Source organism: Mus caroli, chromosome 18, assembly GCF_900094665.2.
Source record: "Mus caroli chromosome 18, CAROLI_EIJ_v1.1, whole genome shotgun sequence".
Lineage (NCBI taxonomy): Eukaryota > Metazoa > Chordata > Mammalia > Rodentia > Muridae > Mus > Mus caroli.
This window is the reverse complement of record NC_034587.1, coordinates 28,888,646-28,914,143: the sequence shown is the minus strand read 5'-3', so window position 1 is coordinate 28,914,143 and position 25,498 is coordinate 28,888,646. Positions and strand designations below refer to the sequence as shown.

General features: G+C 39.9%; 1 long non-coding RNA gene across 2 annotated transcripts in view; it reads left to right on the top strand.

Moving 5' to 3' along the window:
* Window positions 1–1,395: 1,395 nt before the first annotated feature.
* LOC115029878 overlaps window positions 1,396–25,498 on the top strand; it is a 30,936-nt gene continuing 6,833 nt past the window's right edge. For both annotated transcript variants that reach the window (XR_003835465.1, XR_003835466.1), the window contains exons 1-5: window positions 1,396–1,652; window positions 14,079–14,141; window positions 15,089–15,376; window positions 15,851–15,894; window positions 16,442–16,594. This is a non-coding gene — a long non-coding RNA (uncharacterized LOC115029878). The remainder of the gene's footprint in view (window positions 1,653–14,078; window positions 14,142–15,088; window positions 15,377–15,850; window positions 15,895–16,441; window positions 16,595–25,498) is intronic.

The following is a 25,498-nucleotide window of genomic DNA, read 5'->3' as shown; positions in this document are numbered from 1 at the left end:
GGTACTCTTCTCCCAGTTGCAGAGATAGTGCTAGAGTCTGAGGCTGTTCTATTCCCCATGACACTATCGGCCCAGGAGGGGAAAAGGTTATTTGTGCCTTCAATTTAGTCAATAAGTCTCTTCCTAGCAGGGGCGCAGGGCACTCCGGAATGACCAGGAACGAGTGAGTCACCTGATTCCGTCCTAGGTCTGCTGTCCTGGTCGTAGTCCATGGGTATGACTTTTGTCCTGTGGCTCCAATTACTAAGGTTTTCTCATTTTTTTTAACTTTCCTAGCGGGGTTTTAAGCACTGAAAACTCTGCGCCCGTATCGACCAGAAAATTTATAGGGGTCCCCTCCACTTCTAGGGTTACCCTAGGCTCGGGGAGGGGGACCGAGCCCCGTCTCCCCTACTCTTCACCTTCTCCGAGAGACAATACTTGTATCCCTTGCTTCTTTTTAGGACACTCGCTGGCCCAGTGGCCTTTCTCCTTGCAGTATGCACACTGATCTTTTTCTAGGCGCGGTCGGTCTTTTTTTGGTCTCCTTGGCCCCTGCCTTTTTTCATCTCTCAGGTCCCCTGTATGTCTAGCCCTATCCCTTTCTCTACCTACCACTGTGGCCAGAATTCGAGTCAGAGCTCTCTCCTGTCTCCTGTCTCTCTTATCTTCATCTTCTTTTCTCTCCTTCTTTTTTCTCTCTAACTTTTCCTCCTCTGTTTCTCTCTTGTGATACACTTTCTCAGCCTCCCTAACCACATCCCTTATAGTATAATCTTGCAATCCTTCAATCTGCTGCAGCTTCCTTCTAATATCAGGAGCTGACTGCCCTATGTAGGCCATAATCACTGAAGCCCGCTGCCTCTCTGTCGTAGGGTCGAACAGGGTATACCTCCTATAAGCCTCCATGAGTCTTTCTAAAAAACTGAGGGGGGCTCAGCTGGCCCCTGCATAAATAACTTCTCTTACCTTAGCCAAATTTGTGGGCCTTCGAGCAGCCCCTCTGAGACCCGCAACTAGTGCCCGCCGATAATTGGACAGCCGTTCCCTACCTTGTGCTGTGTTATAATCCCACTGGGGGCAAGTTAAGGGAAATCCTTAGTCTATCTCGACCGAGGTCTGGACCAGCCGTCCAGCTCCATCTCGGACATTCTTCTGTGCCTCGAGGAGAATTCTCTCTCTCTCCTCGGTGGTAAACAGGGTTTGTAGGAGCTGCTGGCAGTCATCCCAGGTGGGCTGGTGTGAGTACATCAGAGACTCTATCAACCCTGTAAGCCCTGTAGGATTATCTGAGAAAGAAGGATGGTTTACTTTCCAGTTATAAAGGTCAGAGGACAAAAACGGCCAATATTGCAGAAGCTGTAGGTCATTCTGGCTGGTAGGGGGAGCTCCAACAGCTCTAAGTGGAAGTGCCACCGTAGAATCGGCTGGCCCCTCTGAGAGCACTCCCCGCCGGCTTCTCGTTCCTGCTGAGGGACCTCCCTCCCCACTCCCTAGACCCAAAGGTGGAGCTGAGGGCTGGGCTGCGGAGCTGGGAAAGGGTGCAGGTTGGAGGACTGGGGGATAAGCCGGTGGTAGAGAGTCGGGCCATTCCGGAGGTTCCTCTATCTCCGGATAGATTTTAGAAACAGCTGCTGGTTGCGGTGGGGTGGATTTCTCGCTGGCTCCTTCAGGTAGTATTTTTAATTTCTCCTTCTCAGCATTCTCTCGAACCGTCAGAACCTTGGTACCTGGACGTAGGGGTGGAAGAAATGGGAGAACCCAGGCAGGCAGGAATCATGCTAAATCTTCCCACACTGTAATATACCGCTGCTGATCTGGAAACGATCCGGAGCCTTCCTGAAAAACAACGGCNTTTACGGCCCTAATGGTGGGGAGGTGAAACGTCCCTTCTTGAGGCCAACCCACTCCGAAGGTGGGCCATACCGAGGTGCAGTAAGACTGCCAGGGTTTCTTTTTAACTACTACTGATAAGTTTTGTCCTCTTGCCCTAACGTCTGTCCAATGGTCCTCAGTCAAAGATAACGGGGTTGAGATAGTCTGACCCATAACGAAAAATAGAAACAGAGACAAAACGAAGACAGAGACAAGGGACACAAGAACGTCCAAGCACACTCGTCCCTGCCTGGACTTGTACAACCAGCCAAATGCTACCTCTGACGGAGTGGGATTCCATGTCCACTCCCGCTCTGGCAGAAAGAGCACTTTATCTCCCTCACTCTGCCAAAGGACAGCCAGGTCTTTCCGACTGTCTCTGACCCTGGGCACTTCCTCCTCCAGGATCGCCCTAGAAACGTCTCCCCAGGGCTGCAGCTTTGTGGCTCAGGACATCTCCTTCTGCGTGCACACACACTGGATCCTCACGGATCTCAGCGGCAGCTGCCAGAATACTAACACTGGAAAACCGAGACACAGATTCAGCGGCGCCGCACTCAGACACACCAAACTCACACAGACGTACCTCCAAGGGGTATTCTTGGGGTTCTGGGTGCCCCCCAAATCCTGACGAGCCCCCAAGATGTAGGACCCCAAACCTAGGGACCCCAACTCTAGTCCAGGGACAGGGAGCACCCACGAACACAAGAATCCTCTCTTGTTGCAAGACGCACGAGGCTTTTATTGGCAGAGCTCTGGGTCAACACATACCTCACACAGGAGGCAGGGGAATTGAAGACAAGGCTCGGGAGTTAGGGGTTTTTAAAGAAGCAAAGGGTTAGGAATACAAAGAATTTTGACAAAGGCATGGGATTGATTCATTAACAGAAAGATTACATATCAGCAAAAGGGGCATCAGAGCTTTGTTCCGGTGGGCTTGGGGCTTATCTTTGTACCTGGCGCCAAGGGGTAATAGAAGGGAGGTTCCGGCCAGGTGGCGTGGACTAGATAAGATGACCCTGCCTGTCTTCGGATTGAGGGGAGATTCCGGCCAGATGGTGTTAGCTTAGATAATATAGTCCCATTTGTCCTTGAATACCTTTTCATCTTTATGGCCAAGATGTTCTTAGGAATGCCTTAACAACAGTCCTGCCCTGGCATGCCTGGGGGCTGTTCTGCTTTGTTCTCAGTCCCAGATCAGGGCTGTGGGATCTTAAACAAGTTACAATATTCCATCTTCCTTCACTACAAATGTAAAAAATCAGGCCTTGCCTTTGTTTCAGGCTTCCACTGAGATAGGCAAACTCACAGACAAGTTTCAAAGGAGAGCAGTCTCAAAGTTTGCATACTGTTGCTACTGACTTCAAAACTGGCTTTTTACTAATCCCCTACACTCTAACGATTAAAAAAACAAAACAAAACAAAAAAACCCAAAAACCCCCACAGATTTAGCTTTTTAGTGACTACTCAATAATCTAGCACCTAAATCTCATGGCATTAAAAGGGGAAATAGCCAAGAAAGGTCAGTGGATAAAAATATGGAAAGATTTTTTTAATAAAGAAGGGTTTATATTTGAAGGTTAAAAATGGATGAACATGTCCAGAAGGAAAGGAAAAATAAATTTATGGCAGTTGTGAAAGTCTCAGTAAGTTACTTAAGGTACATAAAAGATGGGACTTAAAGATGATACTAAAACTTCAAATTTTGATACATTGAGGTTAAGCTTCCAGTTAAATCAATTGAGTTTCTTGGAGATCAGCTAGAAACCTCCTGTAATGGAAACTCCCAGGAATCTGAGGGTGATCCTAGTTAAGACTCCTAGCAATGAGGAACACCTCCATATTCCTGTATCCAGGCAAGATTTCCAGTGGAGGAATTGGAACACCAACCCAGCCATGTAAACTTCTACCTAAAATTCTGCCTGTAAGATGTGCTGGGGTAAAGTTGGTGCAAACATTGTGGGAATGACAAACCAATAGCTAATCCAGCTTGAGACCCATGCCATGAGAGAGAACCCAGCCCTGACACTGCCTGGAGGGCCTTGACCCAGAGGTTGGATGGCCCAGAGACCTAGGATGGAACCAAACAGGACGAACCACAAAAAAGTCAGTGAAATAATTCTTAATGATATTCTGCTCGACTCATAGATGGGTGCCTAACCCAGTTGTTATTAGAGAAGTTTCACCCAGCAACTGATGGAGACAGATGCACAGACCCACAGCCAAACATTAAGCAGAGCTTAATGCTTAAGTCAGGGAGGAAGGATTGCAGAAGTCAAAAGGGTCAAGGACAGCAGGAGAACACAACCCACAAAATCAACTAACCTGTGCTCACAGGGACTTACAGAGACTGAACTGATAATCAGGGAACCCACATGGGAGTGACCTAGGCTCTGTGCATATTTGTTACACTTACATAGCTTGGCCTTCCTGTGGGATTCCTAGCAGTGGGAACATGGGCTGTCTCTGACTCTTTTGTCAGCTTTTGAGACTTTTCCTCATCCTGGGTTGGTTGCCTCTCATACTGGGTTGCCTTGTATAGCCTTAATACGAGGTGCCTAGTCTTACCTGCAACTTAATATGCTGTTTGGTTGATACCCCTAGGAGGCCTGCCCTCTATTGAAGGGAAATGAAACAGGAGTGGATGGGGGTGGGAGTACAGGGAAGATGGGCGTGGCTTGGGGGACAGAGACTCAGATAGGGCAGGGGGGAGTGAAGGGAGGGAAACTTCTAACTGTGATTGGGATGGAAAAAAAATCCCATGTTGTCAGATGTTATTAGTCTATTATTCTTGGTAACAATAATAAGTTCTGGTTCCTAAAGCTTTATAAAAACAATTAAAATTGTCATAGATACAGGCTAAAAATAAAATCTTCTCTAGTCATTTAATTTGTTTCCATATTTGTATTGATAATGTTCAGGTTTTATTTTTGCTATTGATCAAGCACATGGGTCTGTTTAAGCTGTCTACAGACACTTTCTAAAGGAGTCTCTTTGTTATGAGGATCTCAACAAAAATCAAAACAGACAATCATTCTGCATATGTATCTAAAACATTTATCTCCTTTTTGCAAAGTTTTGGAAGTCCATGTCTCTCATGACACTCTCTATAATCCTCAAGGAATTCATAATTAAATGAGTTTATTTTTTTGCACAAATATCAAATACATAAAACAAAAAGAGAGAAAAAAAGATTAACTGCTCAGGAACAACTTTCCTAAGTTTCAACCACATATAAACTGCATGCAACTTCTAATTCTTATCCCCATCACCAAACTTCTTTTTGTTACACTGACAGTCTGTGCCGTATTTTGTGATGCTTCTTGTCATGTTATTCTATATATTAAGAATGTCTTCAACTCTGCATTGAAGATATCAAACAACCCTCTTTTATATTGGTTTCTATAAAAACTAAAAGAAGCATGCTCTTCAGGAAATACAAATGTTCCATTGGGGAAATTATTGATAGTACTAAAAACTAGGAGTAAAAGGTTTTTTAGGATGGTTAATTGTTGGCATCCTAATACTTCTTAGAATCATAACTGCGGGATGATATGGCGGGAGTGTTGTCTCTCAAACATGAAATATAAACAGCTCAGTTTACCAATGAAATGGTTGGAATTGTTTCAAAGATAAAAAGGACACAAAAGTTTGGATGCTTTCATTGATAACATTTATTGGATTAGGTAACAAGCATAAGCTATTAAATATTGATAAAACTGCCATATGATCACACATATGTTTGTATTTCTGATTTACCTCATAATAAATATAAATACCCATGTGAATTGGTTAAAAAGCTATTCAGATGGAAGTATAGACTCAATACAACAGTGTTATTGACCATCGCCAATTACATCAAAAAACGCATTCATTAGAACATTCTCATTTGTCAATAGTTTCTGGCCAACAGTTTATAGATGAACTTCAAAGTACTTTACAGCATCACATCCCTTTAATATTTTACTATGTTAAGCCACTAAAATCCTGATAAATCTAACGTTGGTTGTTATTAGTCTTTTATTACTTCTAACAGGCTGCCTCCGCATCCCAAGAATCCAGAAAAGGCTGATTCTCCAAGAAAGGATTGGTTTATGTCACCGTGACACAATCAGAAGAGGGGAGCTGATTGGGTTTGATGTTCTGCAGCTCCTTTCTCTAGTACAATCCCTGATGTAGATGGGGCTCTGTGACTGAGGAAAATGGCAGGCGGGAGATAATGACTAGGAAAATGTTCTTCAGGAAAAACAAGACCATAATGACAGTGAAGTGTGGAAGAGGGAACTGAGACAGACGTATTACACTGCTTGCACTCTGCTTATATCTTTTGTAGTTAGCTGAGCAATATACACACTGCAGTAGAACAGAAGAGAAGGTGTTTATTTATGAACTGAATCTCCCATTACTCCACTGTGTCTCAACATGGCTCCTGTCCTGGCAATAGGAGGAGTTTGGACGTACTCCTTTTTCTATTTTTTGAGTAGTTTAAGGAGGATTAACTACACATCTTCTTTGAAAGTCTGGAACACACACACACACACACACACACACACACACACACACACACACTCTCTCTCTCTCTCTCTCTCTCTCTCTCTCTCTCTCTCTCTCTCTGTCTTGCTAGCATCTATGTCAAAGCTTATCTTTAGTTTTCTTGGTTGTCATCCTCCTTTAGTGAGGTCAAAACTGCCTCAACAATTTTCTAAACTAAACTAAACTCTCAATGAAAATAATAATAGTACTGATAACTTCATTTTTTTGTATATTATAGATGCTACCTAATTTGCATACTATGTTCCAAAGATGCACACTGTTATCATATGGCTGTCTTACGTTCTAGATCTTTGACATCTGTTAAGTTTATTATAGTCCCTTAGATTGACCCTCTTTTGAAGGTCTCTAATTGCTTTCTCTCCTGTACAACACTTTTTGCTAGCTAGGAAGTAGAGTGGTCTGTGCCCCTAAGTCCTTAACAGTGGTTAGGATGACCTCTGAGAGGAAGAAGTGATGGACTAGTAGTTAGAAAGATTCCTTGATCTTGTAAAGCTTGCTCCTCCCATCATCTCTGCTCAAGGGATCTTATCAGTCAAGAATAAGCCCTCTTGTGGAGAGCTCTTGGGGCCATGTCTAGGAATTTGGCAAGAGGATTTACATTGGGCTAGTAACGAGAGAGTAGGCTCAGATAAGAATTTGACATTGGGCAAAGACAAGGCTCAAGATGAATACAGCTGAGAAATGTATTCTTTGTTCTTTGTGTCTTGATCAGCTGATAAAAGTTCCTGAGTACAAGCAAGCAAGGGACCTTTGTTTATGTCTTGTTTGTTCCTTGACTACTTTGTCTTTGACCTAGAACTGACCATATTCTTTGTATGTACCTAGAACTGTATAAAAGCAGACTGGAAAACAAAGCAAACAAAACAAAACAAAACAAAACAAAACAAAACAAAACAAAACAGCTGCCTCAGTTCTTGCTGGGGTCATGCTATAACCTTGTCTAATTGTCTTTTTCTCTTTGATCCTCCCTCCCTCCCTTGAGACCCTGTTGACTGACTGAGCTGCCTTGGTCACCCACTCGACAAGGGCCCTACACAGCTTCACAGACTCCCACCTCCCTATTCCATCCGTTCCATTCAACCTTACTAATACAACCTCATCATCATTACCTTTCTCCACAAGTCTAGACAGTGCCCTTCTGGCACCACCCATCTCACCAGCCTTCCTACTTTCATCTTTTCTGGCTTGTTTTCTGATTCTCAGTATTTCTTGAGACCTGAGTTCCTTGCTATAGGCAAATACTCAACCCTCCCTCCTAATTCATACCCAACTCTGCTGCCAACTGTTAGCTCCAACTTCCCCTCTGTATCTAACCAGTTTTTCCTTGATACCAATGTCTTTTGTCCAGCTAATGGGATGTCTGACTCAGGTGGCTTCTTACCACTCTGAGCATGCTTTTAGGACTCCAGACAGAAATGGCTGGACTCAGCAGTTTTTATTTTTTAAATTATTTTACCTCTTTGTGTCGCCACTTCTCAGAAAACCTTAAGGAAATTTCAGATAATTTTGGCACCCTTTAGGATCAAGTAGATTCTTTGGCCATCATGATACTCTAAAATCAGAGAGTCTTCCTGACAAATGCCAAAGGAAGGATTTGTGTCTTCCTCCAGGAGCAATGATCACAAATCCAAACTGTTTGGAGGGGGGACCCAAAGATTCAGAGCCTGAATGTGGAGAATTCAGCCTTCTCCTTTGATGGGCTCTTGATTCCCTCCCATTCTGGCTCCTTTCCCCACTCATCCCTTTCCTCCTCCTTCTTTCACCCATCTTTAAAACTTGTACAGAAGTTATTTCTAGAATGAATCATCACCATCTCTTGGTCATTACCACATAAGATGAAGCAAAAGCCACACTTCCCTAGAGTCACTCACACTGCAAACTTCCTAACAAATCTTTCTCTGTCAGCAGGAGGTAGCCTGACAGTAAAGACTGCTTCCTATGTGAGACCCCGACTTAGAGCATTTCTCCCTGGAAGGTAAAGCCCCTGGATGTTCCCCAAGCTTGTTTTCCCTGATCTTTAAAAATATAGCTAGAAAGAAGCTCTTTGTTCTCTATAGCCAGCAAAAGACCTTTTTGTTTCTATACTGTACAACCAGAGATGCCTGCCTTCCTGTGCCAAGGACATGGAGATAGGTGCCTGAGAGGAGGCTGCAGCTGTAGCCAACTCTCCTCCCAACTCCTCCCAACTCCTCCCAACTCCTTCCAACTCCTCCCAACTCTCCTCCCAACTCCTCCCAATTCCTCAGCTAGCTGTTAAAAGCCCCCTACTGTCACCACTCGGGTCGAACTCCCCTGCCCTGCCCTGCGGCCTCTTGCAGTTTGCATCAGGTGTGGTTTTCTCTCTGGACACTGGTGTGCTGGCCAGCTCATCCTGGGACTTGAGCGGAGGCCCAGCTTTGGGGGTCTTACACTATGATGTTTATATATAAAGGGTTTGGAATAAAGGATATCCCTTACCTCAAACTAGGACTATAAAGTAAGGCCACAGCAACAAAAAACCCTCCATTCATGGAATCTCAGAAAGCAGCCAACTTCTACCATATCCCTCAGAGCCTGGAGATTACAGGAAAAAACAGTCTGGCATCTCCCACCCTGCAGTTTCTTCTAGCCTGGTGAGTCCAGGCCATTCACTCTCCCTATTCTGAATGATGGAAACTGATTGTAGAACCTATGTGGCAAGTTCTCCTGTAGGCTCAGATACTGAGGGTCTATGGCTGCCAATCTCAGACCAAGAAAAGTCAGCTCTCACCGTTTTGAAGTCAAACTGAGTGTAAACTTTCATTTTCCTTCATTGACCTATTTCTTACATTTGCTTTTTAGGTGGAATTGAGACACACACACACACACACACACACACACACACACACACACACACACTAATCCTGACATATTTGTTTTTCTAAGAAACTCAGATGGCTGAAATAGATGATTGGGCAGGGAGGAAGGTTAAGCAGATGCAAGCACAATATTTCACCCTAGGCTTGTCAGACCTCACGGGAATGGCACTCGGGATGAACAATCACTGTAAGGGAAGAGATTAACATCAAGACAGGAGGTGATCAAGAAACAAAGAAATAAAGATAATAATTTTAATGCTTTTGTTACACATACGAATGAACAGGGAGCATGATAAAGAGCCCTGTTAGGCAGGTTGTACTTTTCAACTTGCAGGTTTATAAGCAGTGGGTGGGTCCAATTCTTCACTTGTGGGGAATATATGAGGGTTTGCAGAGAGAACACAGAATCACAAGATCAAAACAAAGACATCAAGAGGAGTAATAGGAGGGAAAAATAGGCAGAAAGACAAAAAATGAAAACAACCATAACAGGCCGACCTTGCTTGCAAAACTGCCTTGGAAGCTACGCCTTATTTGGATAAAAAGTGTTGTGTGTGTGCTGAATGCTTGCAGGACCGTGGTATTATCACCATTTGGAAAATTCTGTAGATGTCTAATTTATTTTTCACACCTAATAATGAAGTACAAAAGCCTTTAAGATTTGGAAATAAATATCTCTGTTCTTCCCCAGGAAACACTTCAATTAGCAAATAACTGTAACTGCATCATTACCATTTAATTTTCTGGGCAGTTCCAATGGCACCTGGAAGATAATAAAAAGATGTCGATATTATTCATATCTTTAATTGCTCCTATTAGCATGTTTTTGCTATCCTGTGGGCAAAATTTTTAACACTTGGCTAGGTATACAGTAGAAAAAGGAGTCATAATAACCCAGACTGAAATACGTTTCTAAGTACCCATTACATCGGATAGCTATAAGCAACAATATACCTTTGTAATAAAACCTATTTACTGGTAAAAATTAAAATTGCTTTAATGGCTTTATAGCAGTCATACAATTAAAATAATTATACCAAGTTGAAGCCGTTTTGATGAGTCTAGCTACAAAATAAAGTAAGAGAGAAAGGAAAACAAAGAAAGCTAATTCCAAAAGCCAGTCTAAGAATCCAGAGGACATAAAGTGCAGGAGGGCTCTCTTCCCTCCAAAGCCATTTCATGCTCCTGAGTGTAGAGCTGTACTTCTGTATATGTGTACAAGAAATTATTTTATACTTTAAATTCTGTATATGTTGTAGAAATTACTTTAATTCCTGGCCTGGGGTTTCTATCCCTGCCTTTGGTTATTGAGTTCCTGCATAAAAAACACACTCACAGCCTTTATATTTACAATAAGCCTTAAACAACACAAGAGCTGGGCAGCTGCCTACCCTTCATGCTGCTAGAATCTTCTTTCCTATTTATAACCCCAAGTCATTACTTACCATTTACTATATACCATCTGGGCTGCTCTTAACTCCAATTGGGCAGCCCTCAAGGCCATATTCTCTTGACATTTTAGCCAGGTGGCTTCTCTTTCCCCTCTCCTGCATGTCCTTCTCTTTCTTGTCCTCCTCCCAACCCCCTAGCTCTTGAAACCTAAGCCCCACCTACGTCTCTTCAACAATTAGCAGTTGGCATCTTTATTTACCAATTAGAAATAACTTGGGGTCATGGTCATTCAGTGTCTTATATGTGGACTCTCTTGTCTCTGGATCAACCAAGCAGCATTAGGCCAAGCGACTATACCCCACTCTATTGATAAGGCTTTCTAGAACAAGTTTTATGTGTTGTGAAGGATGACGTTTTATGTCACTCTCTTTATCTTGACTTAGCATCTTCTGTCAATAAGCTAAGCATTTCCTAGTCATGGTCAAAACCATTTATACAAAACCTAGAAAATCAAGAATCTCACCATCTCCATAGATTTTGATTGCAGACTTTTGTATTAGTTTCTGGTAAATAATTTTGTATTCTAAAAATTCATTAAGAAATTGTCAGTGGCTGGACAGTGGTGGAACACATCTTTAATCCCAGCACTTGGGAGGCAGAGGCAGGTAGATTTCTGAGTTCGAGGCTAGCCTGGTCTACAAAGTGAGTTCCAGGACAGCCAGGGNTACACATAGAAACCCTGTCTAAAAAAAAAAAAAAGAAAAAGAAAAAGAAAAAGAAAAAGAAAAAGAAAAAGAAAAAGAAAAAGAAAAAGAAAAAGAAATTGTCAGTGACACTTGTGAACTCAGGATTTTGTGACAGCCTGAGGGAGAAAAGCAGGCAACAAAGTAGAGAAAAGCTTAAGTCCAGGCATGGTGGTTCATGCTTTTGATCCCAGCATTCAGGAGACAGAGCCATGCTGATCTCTGAGTTCAAGGTCAATCTACAGAGCAAGTTAGGACAGCCAAGCTTAGCAGTGAAGGAGCTGGAAAACCAAAAGCTGGTGATAATATAATAGAACAAGGGAGCCATGTTCCAGCTCCAGCAAGGAGCAGAACTCGGCAACTTCAGCCATGTCGCTCTGGCTTTAGATTCAAGAATAGAAGGAGCTACTAGGACAATTTATGCTGGTTAGCTGTAGCCAAGAAGTTAGTAGTGACTAAGAAGAGATCAACATCACTGAGGTAAAATCTGGGAAGTGTTTTCTGAGAGCACAAAGAAGCTGTGCTTCAGATTTAGCCAAGGCTGTACCTTGTGCTACAGCTGGACTTGGTAATGTGTAAGAATCACTCCAGTGATATTGGTTTTATTGTCATGAAGGAGTCATGGAGAGCAGCTGAGGGTTGGCACTATGAGAGGCCAGGAAAGGTCATTGGTGGAGGTGCAGCCTCAGTTACAGTTGAGGAGTGAGGACTGAAAGGATCATGCAAAGGAGTTGAGGCTGGGTACCATGAAGAGAGCCTACAAAAGGGCTTTTGGTGAGGCCTAATTGCAGCAGAAGACTCCAGTGTATTGGAGATGTCAGTACCTTATGATGATCTACAAGAACAGCAGTAGCAATGGACCGGAGAAAACCAAAGCTTAGAATGCTACAAAGAGCAGAGCTGGAGCTGTGACCCAAGCTCTTTCGAGGAGCCCAGAAGTTCATGTGTGGATCCCAGACATTGGAAAAAGAAGCTCTATTATTGAGTTGCCTTGGATACCCCAAGAGGTTTGAGATGCCAGAGCAGTGCTATATCACTGAGGAACGCTGCTAACAGGGAGTAGAACCAGCCCAGGAGAGAGAAGTTTGTTGAAGTCAACAAAGCAGAAAGGAGTTGGAGATCTGAAGACTGCTTTGACATCAGACATGAAGATGCAGAGTTTATAGTTTGCCTAGGTGGTTTTCTGGCTTGCTTCAGGAATTACAGTTAAGTGATTGGATGCATCTTAGAAGAGACTTTGAACTTTGGACTTTTAACATTGTTGAGACTGCTATAGACTATGGGGCCTTTGGAAGTTGGACTAAATGTATTTTTTAATTATGCAATGACTAGGTATGGCTTCAATAGACTCATGTGTTGGAACAAGCCTATGGGGACCAGAAAGTGGAAGGTTGTAGTTTTCATTCCTAATAGTGCCCAGGGATGGCACTATTAAGAGGTGTGGCTTTGTTGGAGGAAGTGTGTCACTGTGGGGGTGGGCAATGAGACCCTCTTCCTAACTATGTGGGAGCCAATCTTCTCCTAGTGGCATCCTGATGAAGATGTAGAACTCTCCACTCCTCCTGAACCATGCCTGCCTAGATACTGTCATGTTTTTGCCTTGATTATAATGGACTGAACCTCTGAACCTGTAAGCCAGCCCCAATTAAATGTTGTCTTTATAAGAGTTGCCTTGGTCATGGTGTCTGTTCACAGCAGTAAACCCTAACTAAGACAGCAGGTGAAGTAGATACAGAAGAAAGAGGGAGGAGGGTAAAATAATAATGATGTCTGAAAAAGTTATGAACTCATACTATTGGCTATTTACTTAAAATAGTTACAATACATATAATTTTGTATATATATATATATATATATATATATATATATATATATATATAAATATTTAAGTGAACTTTTCTCATCTGGCCTGACAAAGCTTTCTCCAAGAGCTTTAAATTTGTCCTTTCAATTTCTGTGAAGAGTTTTCTTGTGTTTTTTAATCTACATTGAATATGTAGATTGCTCTTAGTAGGATGGTCAGTTTTACTTTATTAATACCACTGATCCATTGATCCATTAATATGGGAGATCTTCCTATCTATAATGCCTTCCTTCAGTGTTTTATAGTTTTCACTGTACAAGTCTTTTACTTGTTTAATTAGAGATATACCAAGATGTTTTTTTTTTTTTTGAGCCTATTGGGAAAGGTGTTATTTCTCTGATTTATTTCTTAGTCTGCCATTGTGTATAGGAAGGTTACTGATTTTTGTTTGTTAGCTCAATGTTCTACTCCTTTGCTGAAAGTGTTTATCAGCTGTACATGGTTCCTGGTGGAGTACTGAGGGTCTTTTCTGTATAAAGTCATATCATCTTCAATTGAGATACTTTGACATCTTTCTTTCCACCTGTAACCCCTTAATCTTCTTTAGTTGTCTTATTATTCTAACTGAGACTTCAAGTGCTATACTGAATATGCATGGAGAGAGTGGACATCCTGGTTTTGGTTCTGATTTTAGTGGAAATGCTTTGAGTTTCTTTCCATTTATATTGATGCTGGGTATGGATTTGCTGTACATTGTCTTTCTTATATTAATCTATGTCTCTTGTATTTATAGTTTCTCCAGGACTTTTATTGTGTTGGAAATTTGGATGCTGTCAAAGGCTTTTTCAGCATCTAGTGATATAATCATGTACTTTTGTCTTTGAATCTGTTTAGAGTCAAATTATGTGTTGATTTCCATATATTGAGATGATCCTTCTTTTCTGGGATGAAGCCACGGTGAGTATGGTGGATAATCTTTATGATGCATTCTTGGATTTGGGTTGCAAGTATTTTACTGAGAGAAATTTCATATATGATCATTAGGTCTGCAGTCTGCTTTCTTTCTTGGGTCTTTATGTAGTTTAGTTATCATAGTAATTGTGGCCTCATAGAAAGAATTGGGCAACATTCCTTCAGTTTATACTTTGAGGAGTAATTTTAGAAGTATTAGTGTTAATTTTTCTTTGAAGGTCTTGTAGAATTCAGATCTGAAACCATCTGGCCCTGGACTTTAATTTGTTGCTCTCTCTGGCTCTTAGGAAAGTGTGGTGGGTTTCTGGGTAGACAGTGCTTCTGTTTGTCAGGGATGACAGTAAGGAATAGAGTTGGGTTAGGAGAAAGAGTTAAAAGAAAGCGCTAAGAGGATTCTGTCCACACCGAGAGGCACGGTCCCCAGGAAGGCTGGAAGTGTTGTAAGAGGAAAGGCTCCTATAAGTATATTGAAGAAAGACATAGAAGAATCTGAAGAGACAGGGATGAAAGGGCTATGGGAACTCTAATCCTGAACTAAAAGTTGGAGTGGATGGAGTTGAGGTGGAGAAGGGGCACCTGAAAGCAGGTTGCTACTAGGCTGATGGTGACAGTGGAAGGATTGTAATGGAGAACAGGAAAGATAGTATGAATCACCTGTCTGAGTCTCTGTTAGGCACATCCTCTGGGGTTACTAGTTAGAAAGTATTTCTAGGATTCTGTGGCTGACAAAAAGGAAGGGGAAGAGAGGAACAAGAGAATCCACAGGAAGGAGGAAAGCTGCGTCCTTGAAAGATTCTGTGGAATCTCCAGGGTTCTGGAAAAATGTGGGAATATTTTAGAGATTATTGTTCCTTATCTTCATAAGATAAGGTTTATGTTGCAACTAATAGTGGGGCTGAGGCTTTGTATGTAAAATATTGGTGTCTTTGCAGGTCAGAATGAACCTAACTACTGTGGTGGCTTGAATAGAAATGTCCCCATAAGCTCACAGTTTTGAACACCTGGTCCCCAACTGGTGATGCTGTTTCATGAGGTTCTGGAGAGGTGCTGCCTTGCTGGAAGAAGTATATCACCAAGTGGCCTTTAAGAGTTTCTAGCCTTCTGCAACTTCTTGTTTGCTCTCTTTGCTTTATGTTTGTGGTTGAAGAAAGATGTTTTCATTTCTTGCTGTGGCTGACTGCTTCCCTAAACATCGTGAACCCTTTCCCTGAAACTTTAAGGTAGAAATACACTTTTCCTTCTTCAAGTTGTATTTGGTCGTGGTATTTTATCAGAGTAACAGCAAAGTAACTAACACAACTGGTGACAGTACAAAGTAGAAATGAAATATGCGATGCAATGAATGTAAACACACTTGTACGGACAAGGAGTAAAATGTGATAAGCAAGTATTTAATGGTAACCTAAGTGTAGTGCATGTTCATACTGTCACACAGTTCAGAGAAAAAAATGTGGATGGGGGTGAGAATAGGGGAAGATGAAGAGATGAAGTAAGCAAATAAGGCTGCATGGTAACAATAGGGTAAATTGGATAAAGGATATGAATGGTCCTTTTCTCACTCTTCTTTTCCTACATTGTGTAAGTGAAGAAATTAGTTATTTATTAAAATTGTTCAGAATTTAATGGCAAAAAGAACCCACGATGGATGGTGTTGCACAATAAAATATGTACTTATTTATTCATTCTCTCCCCAGATTTCCTGGTGCAGAACATCTAAAAACCTGAAGTCCTCTGAGTGGTAAGAGTACACTTTGTGCTAATAACATGACAAATGAGACCCCTAATAGCTTTAGGCTGACAGCTGGTCACCAGAAAGACACATTATGCAATTAGAAGTTTGGAAATTTAGTATTGTTGATAGAGAAGAAAATCAATCTAGTTGAAAAAAAAAAAAAGAAAAACCCATGAATCTGAGCAGTATAGTCTAAAAAGCACAGATTCAAGCAATCTTGAAAATATGTTGTAAGAGTTTTATGAAATGGCAGTTTCTGGAAAAGGAGTTCACCGCTTTATTATTTACTATGAATTATGATTGAGGCTGTAAAGCTAAGTGGGTCTGTAGCAAAGTGTTAGGTTTGTCTCAATATCGATTGTTGTGGGCAACAGGGTTCTACATCTGAAGGTTGGCTGAAGTTAGTGATGTCTAAGGTCACTTTACATTATCCATTGAGGTAGAGGTTTAGCTATGCATCTAAGATCGGACTCCCAATAGCTTCCCAATTTCATATTAAGTGTCCTCATACACTACTTTATCATTTAAAGTTATTCTTTTATTTTCTTGACAGGGCAGTCAAACTCCCTGAGAGTGAAGGTGTGGCGGCTGAAGATTGAAATGTCCAATAAGAATTATGGACATCCAGTTTTGTTGGTGCCTTCCTGTTATTTGGTAAATACACCAAGTACAGAGAATTTGATGTATACTGGCTCTCCAGAACAAGGTAATGAAATTGGATGTTTTGAAACTTTTCAGACCTTGCCCTATATTTAAGAGTTCTATAAATTGTTCTACAAAATTGTCAAGCCTAAGAAGGTCACGGGCATCTCAAATACTTGGTCAGAAGGGCAGGCCATTATGGAGACATGTAACATGTATTTGAAGTCAGCAATGCACCTATTGTCAGAACAGAATTGAATTGTTGCTCACCCCATTGATTATCAGCAAAATATTGGCAAAGCATTCATAGGATTGTGCTATGAAATAAGCAATAACCATATAAAAATTTCTTATTCCATAGCTCTAGAATTGAGCATCATCTTACAATGCAGGGACTCTATTGTCTGCATTTGTTGTCAGCAATTCAAGAAGTGACATGGAACTCTGAAATCCTGAATTCCATATGCTACATGTGCTTACTGATACACTATAGACTCACCTCCTCATAGAACATTTTTGTCTTCTTTGCAACATGAAACCTCTTAGGAAATAAACATATATAATTCTAGGTATACACTTACTCTGAGCATATGACTGCCCCATACATAGATGGCAAAAGGTGGAGGTTGAAGAGTACATGTGTACCCAGAAAGGAGTCCAGGCAACACTCTCTCATTTGCCACTTCAGAATGCTAATTACTTCATACTGGGACATTTGGTGAGCAGCATATATAGGAAGGCATTTCCTCTGAACATGTTTATCTACCTGTAGAAAAACTAATGAATGAAATGTCATAAATCTGTCCCTAAGAATCTCAACAACCAAGAAAGATTCATTTCTCTTATAAGAGAAAGACCAGGGGTTCACATCATATGGGGATAGACATTGTCACAGGTTGTCCATTCTTCTTCTGAGGGCCACTTACCTTCACTAAAACTCATTTAATGCCTCACCCTAAACTCCACACATGTCATCTTCCTTCTTCCTTCTGAATAGGGCCCAAAGTTTATAGATGTCTGAAGTTTTATTCATAACATGACTCCATACATGGAGTAAGCACCTTCCCTGTCAATCTGCTTACTTTCAGTTGATTTCACAAACTCAATCACTGAACTCAGAGGTCCTCCCTCATGTATTTATATAATTTTCTTCAATACTTTCTTTTTTCCTTAAAATTTCATTATTTAAATTCATTTTATACATCAAACATATTAATAATATTGAGTATTTTGAGAATCAAATAATACATAAAAATTTGTTCAACTTTTATATTCATATCCCTTGATACCCTAAAATATCATTAATGAATATTTAATACTATCTGTAACTGAGGATCCTATATCTAATGTTGGATACTAAATTGTTTCAAAACATACAAAATATTCTTTGGGAGTTAAACATAGTAAAAGAGAATATAATATTAAAAGTGAATCATTAAGAAATATATTCAAAAGCCCTTATATAATACCACCTGATATAGTGAGAACATATTTAAAACACATTATTATCGGTATACATTGTCTAACAATCAGTTAACTTAAAAAAGATTATCAGTGTTTCTAGGAGAGAAATTATTTTACCAGTTAGTATATTTTAAAAATTTCAAAATAGTATAAACTCTGTGAAGTTAAACATTAAGAAAGTGCTAATTTCAAGCACAGTGAGAAAAATTATCAATAATATTTCCATGATGTTTGTAGAACATGATTTTAATATTTTCAACTGNTAATATTCAATGAACAGAATAATTATTTTAAGATATATTTCGTTGTTATGTCTCCCTTTTCATTGCTGATTTTATTAATTTGGATACTGTCTCTGTGCCCTCTGGTTAGTCTGGCTAAGGGTTTATCTATCTTGTTGATTTTCTCAAAGAACCAGCTCCTGGTTTTGTTAATTCTTTGTATAGTTCCTTTTGTTTCTGTTTGGTTGATTTCGGCCCTGAGTTTGATTGTTTCCTGCTATCTACTCCTTTTGGGTGTATTTGCTTCTTTTTGTTCTAGAACTTTCAGGTGTGCTGCCAAACTGCTAGTGTGAGCTCTCTCCAGATTCTTTTTGGAGGATTTATGAGTTTTCCTCTTAGTTCTGTTTACATTGTGTCCCATATGTTGTGGCTTCATTTTCATTAAATTCTAAAAAGTCTTTAATCTTCTTTGACCAAGTTATCACTGAGTAGAACGTTGGTCAGCTTCCATGTGTATGTGTGATTTCTGTTGTTTTTTTTGGTATTTAAGACCAGCTTTAGTTCATGGTGATCTGATAGGATATATGGGATTATTTCCATCTTGTTGTATCTGTTGAGGACTGTTTTGTGACTGATTATATGGTCAGTTTTGGAGAAGGTACCATGAGGTGCTGAGATGAAGGTATATTCTTTTGATTTAGGATGAAATGTTCTATAAATATCTGTTAGATCCATTTGGTTCATAACTTGTGTTAGTTTCACTGTGTGTCTGTTTAGTTTCGGTTTCCATGATGTGTCCATTGATGAGAGTGGGGTGTTGAAGTCTCCTACTATTATTGTATGAGGTGCAATGTGCACTTTGAGCTATAGTACAGTTTCTTTAATGAATGTGGATGCCCTTGCATTTGGAGCATAGATTTGGAGCATTGATTTTATTCAATATTAGAATGGTTATTCCAACTTGTTTCTTAGGTCCATTTGCTTGGAAAATTGTTTTCCAACTTTTTACTCTGAGGTAGTGTCTGTCTTTGCCACTGAAGTGCATTTCCTGTATGCAGCAAAATGCTGGGTCCTGTTTACTTAGTCTATGTCTTTTTATTTATTTATTTATTTATTTTAACTAATGTTAAGAGATATTAAGAAAAAGTGATTGTTACTTCCTGTTATTTTTGTTGTTAGAGGTATAATTATGTTTGTGTGACCATCTTCTTTTGGGTTTGTTGAAAGATTACTTTCTTGCTTTTTCTCGGGTGTAGTATCCCTCATTGTATTGGTGTTTTCCATCTATTATCATTTGTAGGACTGGATTTGTGGAAAGATTGTGTAAATTTGGTTTTGTCATGGAAAATTTTGGTTTTTCTGTCTATGGTAATTGAGAGTTTTGCTGGGTATAATTGCCTGGCATTTGTGTTCTCTTAGGATCTGTATGATATCTGCCCAGGATCTTCTAGCTTTCATAGTCTCTAGTGAGAAGTCTGATGTAATTCTGGTAGATCTGCCTTTATATGTTACTTGACTTTTTTCCCTTACTGCTTTTAATATTCTTTCTTTGTTTAGTGCATTTGGCGTTTTGATTATTATGTGGTGGGAGGAATTTCTTTTCTGGTCCAGTCTATTTGAAGTTCTGTAGGCTTCTTGTATGTTCATGGGCATCTCTTTCTTTAGGTTAGGGAAGTTTTCTTCTATAATTTTGTTGAAGATATTTACTGACCCTTTAAGTTGGGAATCTTCGCTCTCTTTTATACCTATTATCCTTAGGTTTGGTCTTCTCATTGTGTCCTGGATTTTCTGGATGTTTTGGGTTAGGATCTTTTTGCTTTTTTGCATTGTCTTTGACTGTTGTGTCAATGTTTTTTATGGTATCTTCTGCTCCTGAGATTCTCTCTTCTATCTCTTGTATCCTGTTGGTGATGCTTGGATCTATGTCTCCTGATCTCTTTTCTAGGTTTTCTAACTCCAAGGTTGTCTCCCTTTGTGATTTCTTTATTGTTTCTATTTCCATTTTTAGGTCTTGAATGATTTTGTTCATTTCCTTTGCCTATTTGATTGTGTTTTCCTGAAATTCTTTAAGGGATTTTTATGTTTCCTCTTTAAGGGCTTCTAGCTGTTTACCTGTATTTCTTTTAGGGAGTTATTTATGTCCTTCTCAATATCCTCTATCATCATAATGAGAAGTGATTTTAGATCTGAGTCTTGCTTTTCCAGTGTGTTGGAGTATCCAGTACTTGCTATGGTGGGAGACTTGGGTTCTGATGATGCGAAGTAACCTTGGTTTCTGTTGCTTATGTTCTTATGCTTGCCTCCTGCCATCTGATTATCTCTAGTGCTACCTGCCCTTGCTATATTTGACTGGAACCTGTTCGTCCTGTGATCCTGGTTGTGTCAGAGCTCCTTAGAGTTCAGCTGTCTCTGTGATCCTGTGATTCTAGGATTCTGTGATCCTGAGATCCAGGGTATGTCAGAGCTCCTGGGACTAAAGCCTCTGGGACCCTGAGATCCTGGTGTGATCAAGGTCTTGGGATCCTGGCATCCTCAGATCCTGTGGTCCTGAGTGTATTAGAAAGCCTGGGAGTGGAGCTTCTCCTGGGTGTTGTGGGACTGGATGTGGAGTTAGCATCCAAGGTCTGCTTAAGTCACTGGCTCAGACAGGAAGGAACCCTTACCACTGGTCAGGCAGATTTCCTGGATGCCCAGGTCCTGCTGCCTCCAGTTACCTCTGGTGTTGGAGCAGATGTTGTGTCCTCTTTACCTCTGATCCTATGATCCTGGGTGTCAATTGATTTTTTTTCCCCCAGCAAACCCACAATTTAGACTTGAATTCTTTGCTTCACAATGGCTGGAATCTCTCAATACTTTCATCTATCGTATCTTGTGTTGTTCTCCTGTGGTCAGGAGCATGCTGTGTATTGTAACTATTTTGTGATTTGTTCAAGTTCTGGACATTAGAAAGGCCCACATTTTAGAATATATGTTTACTTCTTATTTTTTTCTTGCTTCCTTCTAACAGGCAGATAGAAGTTATTTCCTTTTTGAATGTCCAATAAGTGTATACACATCAAAAAAGTAATTGATTGACATATAGTCAACATATAGCTGTATATATAAATAGAGACTGATAATTGATTATAGTATTTGAATGGCTTTTTCACTAAATTTCTTGTAACTTTGTATAAAAGAAGTAAACAAAAGATACCTGAAATTTGAAAGTCTGTTTAGTTTAGTTTTTTGTTTTGTATGAAATAGGAATGGAGAAGAAGAATATGAATCTATTGAAACTACAGAAATACAAAGCATAATAATTCAATCCACACTAGAGTGTTTAAGCTTTATGCTATAGGAAACAAAGGCATATTTACACTTTTAAAAAGCAACAGATATTATCTGACTTGTGGTCTATGAAGATAAATTGAATTACAAATGAAAAAAATATTATAGAGGAACGACAAAAGAGCCTTCAGAAGCCATTGTTGCAATAACTTGGGTAAGAGATGACTATAGTTTATATATTGCATATCTCCAGTCTATTTAAAAAAATGTCCTCATTGTATTGCCATTGAAAAGTTGTGGAAACTGCAGTTGGCAGACCCTGGCTCACTTAGGCTATATCCTAGAATGTTGTGCATAGTACATTGGCCCCTTTATCATTTGTTGCTTTCTGGTTCATGATATGAGTGGCCTTCTCCATTATACACTCCAGACAAGATGTGCTGCCTACCAATGATCCAAAGCTGTAGAGCCACTTGGTATGGAAGCAAAACCTTTTCTTCTTTATAAGCTAATTGCCTTAGGTATTTACTTATGATGGAAAAAATTTCAGAGATAGTGTGGATCTAAGCAGGAACTACACCCACAGCACTAACCATACAGTATACCATTACTCAGGCATGAGGAAGGGGTGCAGTCTAAAATGATGTTGAATTGTGGAAAAACATGGAGACCATTTTTTTTTTTATTGTAGAAGATAGTTTGAATGAGGGATATTTCAAAGTAGGATTCTGGTGTAATACAGTGTTGGAATAACTGGACATGGCAGTAATACCATGAGAAGGCCAATTTTGAATGAATTGATAAGAAACCCAATGGATAAGTAATTGTTATATTTTTCCCTTCAAGTATTAATATATGGTCCCTGTCACTATAGCTTTAAGCCTTGAAACCAGCATCTTCTATTTGAGAGAACATTTGGATTCTCAACACGTGTAAGTGATGGATTTCTTCATCTATGTCATTACCCTCAGTGAGCTATGGTTTGAATAATACAGATGTAGTTGATGACTTTTAGTAGGGTTTTACTATATCTGTAATGCATATGAATGCAATAACTGTGGCTCGATCATTAGGTATGCTTGGAGTCTGTCAAGATTATCATCTTTATGGTAATCAATGGCATTTTGTTAATGTATATACAGAAGTATAAGCATCAGTTAAGTAATGTTTTTTGTTTAACTTACTTTCAAGAGAACAATGTAACAATCAACCTTACCTTTCTTGAATTTCTCCTGTAATCAACTTTTACATCCCAAGCTAATGCATAACTGTAATCTTAAGTTATATAGTCTTTCATGCTCCAGATCCAGAACAATATTATTTGTTGAAAGCAGCAAACACAGAAGTTGAAACTCTGCTAAGATGAAACATTAAACATTAAAAAACACACCCATTGTTATTGATTGGTAAACAATGATATTTGTAGTACTGTTTGTTATCTGGGTCAGTTGGAGCCAATGATTTAATCTATTGCATATTCTTAAATATTTCTGTAAAGTATCCTTCATTCTTCTCTATGTTACACTTTCTGTGCTGTTCAGTAAATACAGAGTGAAACCCTTTGTTAAGTACAGACACACATAGACAGAAGACACAGGCACACACAGAGACAAGGACAGATTCACTAGACAGCCTTTAGGCAGGTATGGATTAAGAGTCATACAATAGACATGAGGGAAGATACAGGAAGCATGAAGTAGAGAACTTGCCCTTGGTTAAATGACGCCAAGGGGACATGCTTTCATTTCTTAATGTGACACTGATGTATGTTTGGTGACTCAGAGTTAGTCACTAATGTTTTTAATTCATACACCATTTCATCTCAAAAGTAACATAATGATATTGATTATATTGTAATTATTACAGGTAATCCTGTTTGGAGCTTTTACATGCCCTTCTATTGATGTTTTTTGTAAGAGGGTGCATCCCTATAGAAAGAGTGAATATGACCTTCACTCATTGCACTAAAGTCCTTCTATTGTTGAGTTATGTTATGAGATTTAATGAGTAGACTCTTGATTTTCAGGGACAAACCTTTGTAAAAATCTAAGCATAAATGAGAATAATGTAGACAACATGCTAGTGAAGAAATCACAAGTAGGGGGTTATCTGAGTAGGGAAGGCATTTTAAGTGTATTAGATGACAAATACGTGGTAGACATCAGTGATGCTTGTAAATAATGTCATTTTCCCTCCTCTGGGACATGCCTTCCTGCTTCTATCTACTACGAGAGCAGGGAAAATCAGACTTTTCTGCCCAGCAAGCTCTGTTCTCACTTCTCTCTGGTCTCATGATCAGCAATAGATGATGGTTACTCTGCCAGCTGCATTCCTTCAAGACCTCGTCCTACTCAGAAACACAATGAGATTTTTATGTAGCCCCCAATATCTTAGGGTTACTACTCTTATTCTTTGTTGAAGCGCATATGTTACAGTATGGCTGTTTGTAACTTTTGATACAGCATATCGAAGACTGTGACCCACAATAGCTGCTCAGCATGGCAAAGGAGACTCATACTATTATATCACTAGTCCAGGATAAGCTCTAAATTCAACATTCAAACTCACTTTTTACTCCATATGTGTTGCCTTCATGCCATGTTAAGGTTGAAAGACAGAAAATTATTGATCATACTCAACCACTATGCATGCAACCATTAGAGACTGGCATAGGAGTATGCTTATTTTTGATAAGCTTAAAATAAACCAGATACATTAAAGTTGAGCGAAGTCACTTCTACCCTAAACAGTTTGAGTTCTTCCTCTGACCCAAGATTGATTAACTTAGTCTTGCTGCCACTCAGTAGCATATCTCTTTAAGTGACATCTTAGATTTCTGTAAATTGTACTTGTGACATCCTAGATTTGTTTGTATTCAATATGAGGTGTGTGTGTGTGTGTGTGTGTTTGTGTGTGTATGTGTGTGCAACAAAAGACTTTAAAACACTGGTACTCAGGATTCACACTGTCTTTATTAACTAGCACAGAAAGTGTCATGTGGGGAGTGATTGGAATATGTTACAGAAATCTTTAATGAGGTTTTACAAAGGATTATGTCACTGGGTCCAGCTGATACCAACTGACTTAGACAATAACTGCATTACAAACATTGTTGTTTATCAGTCAATATCCATAAATGGATATTTATTTTAGAAGATTATTTTTTTAATTTTTTTTTCAGCATGACCCCAGTCAATTCTGAGGCAAATTTTTATTTTCCAACCTACTTTTTATACCATTTTAATTACTAGCAAGTATTATGTGCAAGCAGTACCATAAGGAGCTAACAAAGCAGCAAGTGAAGTCCTGAAATTATTCCCATGACAGTTGTTTAAAAGGGCTTGTCATAATGACCGAAATACTTGAGCCCACTTCCTCATCCAAGCCCAAAATCTTGCCTGAAGCCTAGTTCTTCTGTTTCACCCTAAGACTAAAATTCCTGCCTTACCCTACTTGTCTATTACAGCCTAAAGTTAGATTCTTGTGGAAACTTACTTCCTTATTATGCCCTAATGTCAGATTCCTGTCTGAAGCCCATTTCTTTGTCCTTGGCCAATGTCAGACTCCTGCCAAACAGTACCCCAGAAGGCTTTCCATACTAAGGCCAGTTGGTAAGCCTTGTTTTATTTATTTTTTATTATTTTTATTTTTTTTATTATGTATTTTCCTCAACTACATTTCCAATGCTATCCCAAAAGTCCCCCCTCCCCCCCACTTCCCTACCCACCCATTCCCAATTTCTTGGCCCTGGCGTTCCCCCATACTGGGGCATATAAAGTCTGTGTGTCCAATGGGCCTCTCTTTCCAGTGATGGCCAACTAGGCCATCCTCTGATACATATGCAGCTAGAGTCAAGAGCTCTGGGGTACTGGTTAGTTCATAATGTTGTTCCACCTATAGGGTTGCAGATCCCTTCAGCTCCTTGGGTACCCTCTCTAGCTCCTCCATTGGGAGCCCCGTGATCCATCCAATAGCTGACTGTGAGCATCCACCTCTGTGTCTGCTAGGCCCCGGCA